We start from the raw sequence: 12,558 nt of genomic DNA, 5'->3' as shown, positions 1-12,558 counted from the left end.
CCCTTGGTGTGTGCTTTTAAAAGTGATAGGTTACACCAGAGCTTACAGCCTTAGAAGCAGGGTGGAGACTTATCCAATTGTTACATTTCAGTTCTGTATGGGGTGTATGCTTTTCCCCACAATAAACATATTTTGTTTCCTCTGAAAAAGTATGGAGTATGGTGCGTTGCTGAGTGGAATAACACCTCATTTAAATGCATGCACATCTGATGCACTGACACAACAAAATGTGACAAATGTTCAATGGGGTGTAGACTTTCTCTAGGCACTGTAGTTTACTCTCTCCCTCCCACCCTTTTCTATCCACACGCCAATGCTCACCAATTGTTTGGCTCTCCAAACCTACTATTACTACAAACCCCTGCTAACTTGGCTAAGAGGCACCTTTTAATGTGGTGATTCTATTGTTCGCATATTGTGTTTTAAATCCTGTTTTTATCTTTGTATGTTCTCTGTGTGGCCTATGGCTGTAATAAATTGATTGATTGATTGATGTGGTGATTCTCTTTATTTAGCAGGGGGAGAGTAACTGGCCCTATCCACCCCCAGCACAGTACCTCCAGTGACTGTTACTGGTGTCTATCTTATGTTTCTTTTTAGATTGTGAGCCCTTTGGGGACAGGGATCCATCTTATTTATTTATTATTTCTCTGTGTAAACCACCCTGAGCCATTTTTGGAAGGGCGGTATAGAAATTGAATGAATGAATGAATGAATGAATGGATAAATGAATGAATGAATAATAATGCTGTTCAACCAAAAGTCTGAAAGCGGTTTGCATAGATATAAATAAATAAATAAGATGGCACCTTGTCCCCACAGGGCTCATAATCTAAAAAGAAACATAAAGGTAGACACCAGCAGCAGCCACTGGAGGAATGCTGAGCTGGGTTTGGATAGGGCCAGTTGCTCTCCCCCTGCTAAATAAAGAGAATCGCCACTTTTTAAAAAGTGCCTCTTTGCTCATTTAGCAGGCGTAACCTCCACCCTTTTCTGCTCCCTCTCTCTCCTTGGGAGCAGCCTTAACTCCTGGTATTACCAAAGTTGCCACATTTTCGCACTGAACCTCTGATTTGTAAAAAATTAAATAACCCACCCCCACTTCTGCAAAAAAAGTCTTGCTTTTGAATTTCTTGCCTCCTCTGGGTATCTTGCCACTGTCTGGACTGTGATCAGTTTGTTATTCATCCTTGTAAATATGTTCTGAGTAATCTATCTATTTAGGTTTCAAAGCATAGGTGCACATGTTTGTAGGACACATGGGTGCAAGCAAGCATGGCAATAAATACTACTATTCCATAAGCACATTTAAAAAAAAGTTCTTCTGTATCAAATCAAAAGTCATTCAGACCATCATCCTGTTTCCAACAGTGGCCAGCCAGAGACCTCAAGGAAGCCCAGAAGGAAGGGTTGAAGGCAATATCCTCTCCTGCCTTTGCTTCTCAGCAACCTGAATTCAGGTGGACATGGAGGTTTTACAGAGCCTTCATGACTGATCACCACTGTACAAAGACTAGGTTAATATCTAAAATAAGGCTAAGTTTCCCCAGAACCTGTCTGTGAGACAGTGTTTCATCTATTGTTCCTAGTGAAATTGCTCTAAACCAGCTTAAGTCTGCAAGAGAGGACAGACTATACATACATTAAATTAATCTCATCCAGAGGTTATCCCTTCTATGTCCAAAAACTCACTAAAGCTCTCAGCAAAAAAAATTAAAGAGTAGCAGGACATTAATTACTCAGAACTGGGATGAGAGGAGAAGACAGCATACACATTGAAGAAGGCAGACTAACTGGAAAGCCCAACAAATGCCCACTCCTTAAATCTGTTATCTTAAGGGACTACAGCAACCTATCAAAGGTGCCACCTCTCAAAGTACAAACCAGTTTTCATAATCTCTTTGAAAATAACAGAAGCCAAACCCATTGATTCATCCACTTGCCTAATTGCCATTGCTGGGATGACCTATTTTGCTGTTGATACTGGGTGTTGCTCCACCCCCTGTGTGTGTGTGTGTGTGTGTGTGTGTGTGTGTGTGTCTCTTGTCTCTTTGAAGCATAATTAAGACAAACTTCCTGTTTGTTAATTTGTTTGATCCAAATGTTGCAGCTCCTAAAATCAGCTCAAGAAGGGCTGAACCGACAAGGCAGTTCTGCAGTCAATTGACAAGGGACATATTGCACAGATGGAAGGAAATCTACCCGTTGGGAAAATAATACAGAGAAAAGCCAGCTTACGTTTTACAGACTAATACCTGGATTCAAGACTTGTCCTGAGAGCATACAAAAAGGTATTGAAAACGGTTTGTTACAGCCCCTTTTACTGACACATGCAGGGGCGGTCCTTTCATGGGGCAAGGTGAGGTGGTTGCCTCAGGCAGCAGGTTATTGGGGCACCAGTATGATGGCAAGATGCCCTCCTGCTCGCACTTTCAAAAGGGGGAATGGGAGGAGTGGAGGGTGTATGCAGGGATCGGCGACATTTGACACCTTGCCTCAGGAGCACAGAAATCTTGAGCTGTTGCTGGACATATTGATCAGAACTGAAGAAATTGGGGTTAGACTTGATAAGGGCTGGAACAAAATTATGCTTGCTTCATAAGCTGAGGAAGCACCACTTAATTAGACTGATATGGGAAATAAGATGAGACCCTAAATTACATCAATGGGAGGTATCAGAGGTGATGATCACCACGGCCACAGTCATTCCTTTTTTTGTAACCACCAGATTGAAATCTACTCTTTCACGTTTAAATATATTTTAGAAGTTTCAGCTAGTAAGAGACTATATTATCCTAGGCTGGACTTCCATCCATCTAGCCCAATATGTCTAACTCTGGCTCGCAACAACTCTCCAGGGTTTCCAGCAGGGGTTTTTCTTGGTCCTGTTGCCTGAAATTCATTAAGCAGAGATGCAAAAGGTTGAGCCTAGAAGCATCTAGACGCAAAGCGTACATTCTACCACTGAGTTGCAATCTCTCCTCATAATGTGGCTAGAACAAACAATTATATCAATATCTACAGTCTACATCATATAATCAGTTCTTGACCAACAGCCTGCTTAGGTTGGCTTTCAGATGGAGATCAAGATATTGTGGCTAACCTACAATGCTGTCCAGTGAGGCTAATTTAGAAATTGTTCTTAATGCTATGCACCTTAATGGGAATTTGAAGTCTTTAAATTCAATCAGTAGCCAGAAGCATGGCATTCTCTGAAAAGGGCCTACGTCATTAAAACGCATTATCTCTCCTAGTCCTTTCCTGCCCTGTTTTTGCTTTATAATAATGTGAAATATCAATATTTTTAGGCTGCCTATTATGGTTTCTGGAGGTCTGTTCTATGCTACAAACTGGTTTAATAGTAATTCCCAGGAAACTTTCATAATTTTAGTTAGTGATCTGCTAAATAAAGAGAATCACCACGTTCAAAAGTGCTTCTTTGCCAAGTTAGCAGGGGTAAGATAGGTTCATCCCTCCCTTCCCTCTGTCCTGGGAATGGACGTGTTAATAGGCTTAATGTGTAAGTTTGGTCTTAAGACAGCTTTGTATGGTGATCTATGTTTGAAGTGTAATTTAAGGGGAGGGGAAGCAGAAAATAAACCACTAAACACTTCCAACAATTCAGCTCTTCGTTTGGGAAATTTAGTTCAGAGGAATTACCTTTTCAGAACTGTAGCTCTGTCACTCCTGCAAAAGGTACTTTTCACAAGGGATGATGAAATGCCCAAAGAACTTGTTCTAGTTTGAAATATACTGGACTTCCTGTTTCTTCAATATGCTCCTTTCGAGACTATTACTCAATTATTTATTATCTCCATTGAGCAGGTGCACCTATCTAGTTACACCTGTGGTACCAAACATGATTAAACTACAGTCTGAACAAACAAACAAACAAACAAACAAAAGAGAGAGCTAGAAACTTGATATTGAATTTCACTAGGCTTTCTAATATTTTACCAATTTCTAACTGAAACTTTTGTTTGTTTCATTGCACATCATTCTACCATGAAAATACAAACATGAGCAACCTCTTTAGATCCAAGTCCAGCTCTCTAACCACTGAAAGAGAAAGGACTTCAGTGCTGAAGAATTTATCTCTAATCCAGTGATCATCACTGTTTTTCAAGTGGGGGCCTCTTTGGCCAAACAGCAACACAACACTTTCAATGTGAGTTCCATTTGCCACTGTGCTGACCTCTGCACAGTGCCAGACCTTTCCTAACATGGGCGGGGTGTGTGTGTGTGACAGGATGGGACATGGGCTTTAAGAGAAACAAAGCCATGTCAAACCCCAGTACCTTCTTGCAAGATAAGCACAGACTACTGGGAAGTGTAGTCCTTCCCAGTGTTTTCTCCACAGAGCTCTTTTGGGGAAATGCTGGGAAGGACTACATTTCCCAGTGTCCTATGTGAGCCTTCCAAGATGGTGCTGAAGCTCCAATGGGCCCCATTTCCCTTAAAGGAGCCCCACCAGCACTGGGCTAAGCACAGCAGTGTTCAGCAATGGGAATGGTCACCTCCACGCAGTGTCAAGGAACTGTGTGGAGTATTTGGCTTCAGCCTAAACTTTGCACAGATCTTATAAGTCACGGAACTTAATTAGGGTCAATGGAAGCTACCACTGGTTTACAATGAAGAAACATTGCCATAATCTTTGTCACTATCACCTGGAAGCAAAACTGCTTTATCTTATTGTGTGCATTTTAATTCCTGCAGCATTAGAAACAATTCTAGCTAATTTGTGATTAAAGGCAGTTATTTCAGCAAGTTCCTTTGTAACCTTTGAAATCTACCATGCATGAGTCTATACAAGCCAATGGAATTTTTCTTGGTGGCCTAATGTATACAGCCCCAGGCTGTATACAAAGATGATGCATTTCATACAATCAGTTTAGTCACAGACTCCACAAATGTATTTTTCCACAATGCTATTTTTATCTCATTCATTATACACCAAATCAGTCTTAGCAGGGCATCTTTTTTCATGACCTGAATTTAAACTTTGCTTGGCATGATTTGGAATCAACAGAAAGCCTGGGACTTTCAGTGTTAGCTCTTCAGAATAAGGAGAATACAGGGCACCGCCAGGGATTCCCAATTATGTCTGGCGCCATCTGCCACAGAAAGAAGTATGTGCGTGCACTAGGAAGTGATGATGGCCCTCAGAGGCTATATAGGACATGGTTTCTCAAACGCAATCACTGCGGCAAAGAGGCAAAAGTAATTGCAGGACAAGGAGAGCTGGTCTATGGGAGGAGAGCTGGTCTTGTGGTAGCAAGCATGAATTTTCCCCTTTGCTAAACAGGATCCACCCTGGCTGCATTTGAATGGGGCACTACCTTTGTGAGCACTGGAAGATATTCCCCTTAGGGGATGGGGCTGCTCTGGGGAGACGCTTCCATGCATGCAGAAGCTTCCAAGTTCCTTCCCTGAGATCTCCAAGATAGGGCTGAGAAAGATTCCTGCCTGCAAGCTTGGAGAAGCAGCTGCCAGTCGGTGTAGACAATACTGAGCTAGATGGACCAGTGGTCTGACTCCGTATATGGCAGCTTCCTATGTTCCTAAAAGAGGCCAGTAGCAATTAAGAGGCTGATATGACAGATCTGCTGCAGAAAGAAAGCGAGGGAGAAGAAACGGGAGAAAACTAGCAGGGATGACTGCAAGGGATTGTAAGGGGCTGCGGATGCTCCCCCCCCCAAAAGTTTCCACTCCTTCATCCACCAGACTGGAACTTTACAGCAAAGGATCAGATAATACAGTCATAATATATTATGGTTCTATAGCTTGAATGAATTCTTTTTAAGGGCCTCCATTGTTTTAAGATGCCTCATTCACTCACTCCTGTAGCCCAGAAGAAGCAAATCCAGAGCAACCAGGTAGGTAGGAGAGTCCTTCAGCTTCCCAGGAGCCAGGCCAACCACTTCGCTTCCTTGCTAGCCAAGAACTGTACTGAGTGTGAGACCATGTGTGCGGCGGGTGGGTGGGGTGAGTGGGTACAAGGTCATCTCCCCTGCAGATTTCAGCTGCTCTGGTTCTGACCTTTCTCCCCACCCCAGTCTTTCCTGGTCTTAGAAAGGAAGAAAAAACTAGCCTAGAGAACAGACTGGAAGGTCTGACCTAATCCAAAATTTAGGGACAGTGCTATAATTGGGGGTGGGGGGGTGTTGTTCAAAGAACCAGAACTGCCCAGCTCCTAAGAGACGCCTGGCTCACCCCTCCCTATGTTCTTGGATTATGAGAGAATGAAGAAAACACCCAGCCAGCCAGGGGCGTAACAAGGCTGGAGTGGGCCCAGAGACAAAATTTTAAAATGAAACAAACACACACACTTGACAATATATAGTCATGTGACTTGCCTCTGGGGGGCCCCTCGGGGCGTGGGGGCCCCCAGGCTGCCACCTCCCCTTGCCTAATAGTTACGCCCCTGCAGCCAGCAATGAAGATGGCTGGGAAGTGCACTCAGGAGGGGCGTGCAGGCCCGTCCGGGTGCTGGCCATGCCCCCTGCATGTGACATCATATGCTGGGGTGTCTGGCACACACGAGGGGCCATGGAGGAGAGAGGCGAACAAAAGCCCCCCTCCCCTAACTACATGCCTGCCAAAAAGACTGTACTTTTGGAAAGAAATCTGGTCCGTTTTCTGAATAAATTTGAAAATGCCAAGCTCTCTTGCTTAATTAATTAATTAATTAATTAATTAATTAAATTTATATACCACCCTTCCAAAAAGGGCTCATGGTGGTTTACAACAAAATAAAAACAATTAAAATCAATTAACAATTAAAATCCAAACTAAGTCAATTAAACAATTAAAAACATTTAAACATTAAAATAATTTAAAACCAAGATTTAAAAGGCTTATTAATTAAAGGCTTATTAATTAGTTAAAATTAATTAATATGGGAATAAACTAGCAACATTAATTACCTCACCTTTATAAGTATTTAATATATAGCAGAATCCTTGCTCCTCTAAGAATGTTCTTTGCCACCCTTTTGCTCCCCCAAACCAGTTGTTCCAGAGGCACCCCTGTTAGTATGGAAGGCTCAGGGATGAACAATGGGGGCATTTTCACCTTTATCTGTAGGAAAACCAGCCTCTGCAGAAATGCCAGCAGAAAGCAACTCCATAGCTGCCTTCTGCTGTCATTGTAAACAGAGGCATGTTTCCACAGGTTGATGAGGTCATCTCTTTGCATATCTGCTTTCCTCCTTGATGAGGAACACTTACAGAAACAAACAAAAAGGGTTCAAAACACAAAAGTAGAGCCATCCTAAATATTAAGACTAGCTAGGTTAGAACATAAGAACAGCATTGCTGGATCACACCCAAGGCCTATCTAGTCCAGCATCTAGTTTCACACAGTGGCCCACCAGATGCCTCTGAGAAGCCCACAGGCAAGAGCTGAGGGCATGCCCTTTCTCTGGCTGTTGCTCCGCTGCAACTGGTATTTAGAGGCATCTTGTCTCTGAGGATGGAGATGGCCTGTTGCCACCAGACTAGTAGCCATTGATAGACCTGTCCTCCATGAATTTATCTAAGCCCCTTTTAAAGCCATCCAAGCTAGTAGCCATCACCACAACCTAGAATTCCATAGATTAATTAGGCGCTGGCGCTGTGTGAAAAAGTACTTCCTTTTGTCAGTCCTAAATTTCTAACCTGTAAGGCTTCTTGTTTAAAGGTCAACTTTCTAGTGGGGAATTTGTCTTACCATTGCTGGAATATGATTTTAGGTATGGCCTTTTTTAGGAAACGCTCTCCAAAACAGGGGCGTAACTATAACAGGGCAAGGGGAGACAGTTGTCTGGGGGCCCACTGCCTTGGGTGGCCCCCCAAGAGGCAAGTGACATGACTGACTCCCCCAGCTGCACACCCACCCGGGCTTCCTTCAGTTGTATTCATCCTCCGAAATTGATGTGAGTGTTAAGACCTGGAGCTACCAGAACAGCATATCTTTCTCTAGTATAATTAAATGACTTGCATTGTCCACGATTTACAAAACCTTTTCAAAAATAATTTAGGATTATTGTGGCACATTAGATAGATAGATAGATAGATAGATAGATAGATAGATAGATAGAACCTATAAAATTTTTATTATGCTTTTTGTTACCACTATTCAGCCTCATTTAAGATGTCTTTACTTCATAAGCTGAGCTTCAGTGGGGGGGGGGGGTTAAAAATCTTGTCTCTGGGCCCACTCCAACCTTGCTACGCCCCTTCTCCAAAACATTACATCCACATCAGTTATTACCATTATTCATTGCTGTGATGCTTGAGCACTGTGGGCACTCCTAATGATGGGCTAATAACAGGGTTCTCTGTTGTCCTAACTACCACAAGATCACAGCACTGTGTGACTGAGACCTGTAATAGCCAACCTACGTTTGAAGAATAAGAGTTCATGTGAAATCTTGGTCATCATGTGAAATTTGGTTACCATTAATTTGGTAACCTCTAATTTGTGGATTGCCCTTTATTCATAGTGTGCTTCTCTGAGCCCTCAGCAGTTGTCTAGCCGCTATGGAACAAACCTCTGCAGTGATTAGGAACATAGGAAGCTGCCATATGCTGAGTCAGAACATAGTTCTATCTAGCTCAGTATTGTCTACCCAGACTGGCAGCGGCTTCTCCGAGGTTGCAGGCAGGAATCTCTCTCAGCCCTATCTTGGAGATGCCAGGGAGGGAACTTGGGACCTTCTGCTTTTCCCAGAGCGGTTCCATCCCCTAAGGGGAAGATCTTACAGTGCTCACACTTCTAGTCTCCCATTCATATGCAATCAGGGTGGACCCTGCTTAGCTAAGGGGTCAAGTCATGCTTGCTACTACAAGACCAGCTCTCCCCTCAAGGGAGGGACAAATTTTCCTGGGGGATCCAGGGGCCACCAGGGTTCCCCTCTTCCCCAGGGCACCCCCACACCCAGCTGAAGAACACAATGCTGGCCAGCTGTGAGAGGGAGATGGGCAGCGCTTCCAGGCCCAATGCTGTCCATGTCGCCACATTGATATCAGAAGCACATCAGCTCAGGGGGCAGGGCCAGCGCTGGGCTGAGAAGTGCCACTGGTTGGTGTCTCCCAGCCGGTGAGGCGAGCACTTTCTTCACTGCTTGGTGCTCTTTTCTCTCCCTTGCTCAGGTGAGCATTGGGGAGGTTTTCATTTAGTGTTTTATTCATTTAGTGGGGGAAGTAGGCCTCCTGTTTATTTAAACATATGCAAAACAATGTACAATGAAACTATTAAAATAAACAGTACAACAGAAAAGGATACGAAAGCCCTATTCACACATTGTGTTCAATGCATGTACAATTTGTGTACAGCATAAGCATGTACAGATCTGTACGTATATAGAGGTATTCGCACGTTATGTTCAATGTACGTGCAGTCATACACTTCCTACCAGCGCCATGCATTTGAGAGACATGTACCTGGGTTAATTTTTAAATGTGCATGTACAGTCATTCACATAAACATATGTACATGTGTACAGACACCTGTACATACATACCATGTAATCTCTGAACATAACTTGAAACAGCCATTGATCTTTAAGGAAACTGGAGCAGGATTTCCCTATAAGGCCATATATTTTCCTATAGGATTTTCCTATAAGACCATAACTGAAAACTCAGTACAGCTTGGTATACAACAAAAATTTCCTCCACACACTGTGTCTGGAGATTTCCTGAGTCGTATATATATTTCCTAGGTCATGCAGTTATCTAGGGGACCTGACTTAGCTTTTTCAAACATGCAGCCATGCTATCAGACACTAGTTCCTCTAATTTTGCTTGCATTTTCCCCCCACCCAGTGTTGTATTCAGGCACAGGGAATTAACTGTGCGATGTCCCCTAAAGTACAACCTAATCTCCCAACTCCCCACTTCCTCTCTTCCACTGGCCTAAGAGAAACACTACTGCAGGTCCAGGGGTGTATCTAGGGTAGGGCAGACAGGGAACATGCCCCAGGCGCCACTTGAAGGGGGGGCACCAATTTTTTAAATTTAAAAATTTAAAAAATGGCCACCGAAAACAAAATGGCCACCATTTTATTTTCAGCGGCCATTTAAATTTTTTTTTAATGGCCACTACAAATGCTCAAATGGTCCCTGCGAGGCCCTAGAGGCCAGCAGGGGGAGGGGGAACCCTTGCAGACCCCCCACACATGGCCTTTAGGAAGCCTCCCGAAGGGGCTACAGATTCAAGTTTATATATATATATGTGTGTGTGTGTGTGTGTGTGTGTGTGTGTGTGTGTGTGTGTCACTGTACACATATTTAGTTTGGCACTATGTACAGAGAATCAGGGCTTGTGAATACTGAGCTAAAGCTTATGAGCTAGGATTGTATTCATTTGCTCTTACTTTGCTTCTTGTGATAAGTGAGTTAAATGTGATGTCTTAATAATATGACTATTAATGGTGAGTTTCTCTTTGAATCAGTGTGAAATCCTTAGTATTAAGGCCACTGGGACTTTCTTGCTCTCTTTCTCTCATTTTAACTGTCTTTCTGAAATACTAGAATATATTCCAAGCAGTGACACAGTTCACTCTGCATATCCTTTAATTATTTTCAGAGTATCTGGGAAAAGTCAAATTCTCCATTTATTTTTAAAACTTATGTTTTAGTGATGCTACAATGCATAGTAGAGAATTAGACAGGCACTTCTGTTTAGTTTTCTAAGTACACCTCCACATAGTATTTGGGTATTTCATGAGCCGCAGCATACTGAAATTTGTAGTTTTCCAGCCTTTTTTGGTCTGGCTACATCCACTGCTAAATAGTTTTTGAAATATTAAAAGATTAAGGAGCTTGACTTGTATTTTTCAGCTGATATTATGGTAAAGTTATCTGAAAGATGGGTGCCAGATGTTTGGACAGGGGCACAATTTCAGTGCTTGCCCTAGGCGCTATTTTCCCTAGATATGCCTCTGCGCAGGTCTGCATAAGATCTCTGATAGAGACCTGTATATAAGCCTACTAACTCTTCAGGGTTGGTTCCAGATTTCAGGGGCTTACTCCCGGTGGCATAGGGAGGCCAGCAGCAGCCCGGATTCAGTTTGCCACCAGTGTCCCCTCTAGCTACTCTGGGTTCAGCAAACACATGCCATCTGCTGCCATTACAGTAATGCCTGCTTATTGCAGCGGGCTGTGTAAGGAGACCAGATTTTCCTCCCTGTGAGTTCCATAAAAGGGTGGGATCATTTGGGAGAAAAAAGCAGATCCCTCACAAGTGTTAATCAGGCTCCTGTGCACTCACAGAACACTGCATGCACCTAGGCTGCCCTGTTTTCTTCAGTGAAAACAAACGCTTCCTGTGCAGTTGTGGAACTTTTACAGACATGCGGGGGGGGCTCTTGCTGACGGAGCTCACATGTGTAGGGAACAAGCTGGATATGGAGTTCTATAAAGGAGACGCTATGATTTAGTGAGCTGCCACTGGTGATTTGTTCAAGCAAGGAGAGGAAAGATTGTGCCGTCGAGTCGGTGTCGACTCTTGGTGAGCCATGTGGTTTTCTTGGTAGAATACAGGAGTGGTTTACCATTGTCTTCTCCCACACACTATGAGATGATGCCTTTCAGCACCTTCCTATATTGCTGCTGCCCGATAAAGGAGTTTCCCATAATCTGGGAAACACACCAGCAGGGATTTGAACCAACAGCCTCCTGCTCTCTAGGTAGGTTGTTTCCCCACTGCGCCATTAGGTGGCCCTAAAGAGCCTAACATATACTTGAGTTATAGGCCAGTCAAAAGCCCCTCAGCTCCCTTGCCTTCTGTGATGGCCCCTTTAGCTTCTGGGGCATTATTTGGCTGAAAGGTTGGGGGAGTCCGAGTCAGGAGTTTGACTTTGGATTTTCATGAAGTGCCTCCCAACCATTCCTGCCATAATCTAAACGCTGGATTAACACCCTCCGTTGAGATACGGCTACATATTTTAATGGGCATAACTGAGCAGTAGAAAAAGTTTATTTTCCAATGCTGATATAAAAATGCACCCTGAAAACACAGTCTACACGTCTGGGAGAGGAAGCAGCACTTCTTATTTACATTTACACCATCTGACTTTCCCCTGCCTCTGTAATTTAATGCATGGGTTTAATTAGGCCTGCCTGGCACGCTACCTTCTAATCTTTGCGGTTATCTCATATAGCAATTAATTCAAACAGGAGCAGACTTGATCCTACTGTTCTTCAGCACCTCTGGGCTAATAGCTGTGAGATTCTGCCAGTTCTCCAGAATATTTTCCTGCACTCCATTTTCCTTTGTTTAGCACACCTTCCAGCTTTTTCGCAACCTTGCCGCTTTGAGGGGGGGGGTCCTTTGAGAACGAGGGGGTTTTAATTCTCCCACTCTGGAGCACTCTGTGTAAAGGTGCAAGCTAAATAATCTCCAGACAATGTAACAATGGAGCTGACAAACTTCTCACACTTGCCCATTCATTAAAGCAATGTGTGTCAGCTCTAGCCGCCAGCAATATTAAATTGTCTAGCATTAACCATCTTTTCCTTGAGGTGCAAAGACCATTTCTGTGTCACAAGAAAGGATCCCTGTTTTCTGACA

This window comes from Hemicordylus capensis, chromosome 3 (assembly GCF_027244095.1).
Source record: "Hemicordylus capensis ecotype Gifberg chromosome 3, rHemCap1.1.pri, whole genome shotgun sequence".
NCBI lineage: Eukaryota > Metazoa > Chordata > Lepidosauria > Squamata > Cordylidae > Hemicordylus > Hemicordylus capensis.
Note: the sequence above shows the minus strand (reverse complement) of the source record.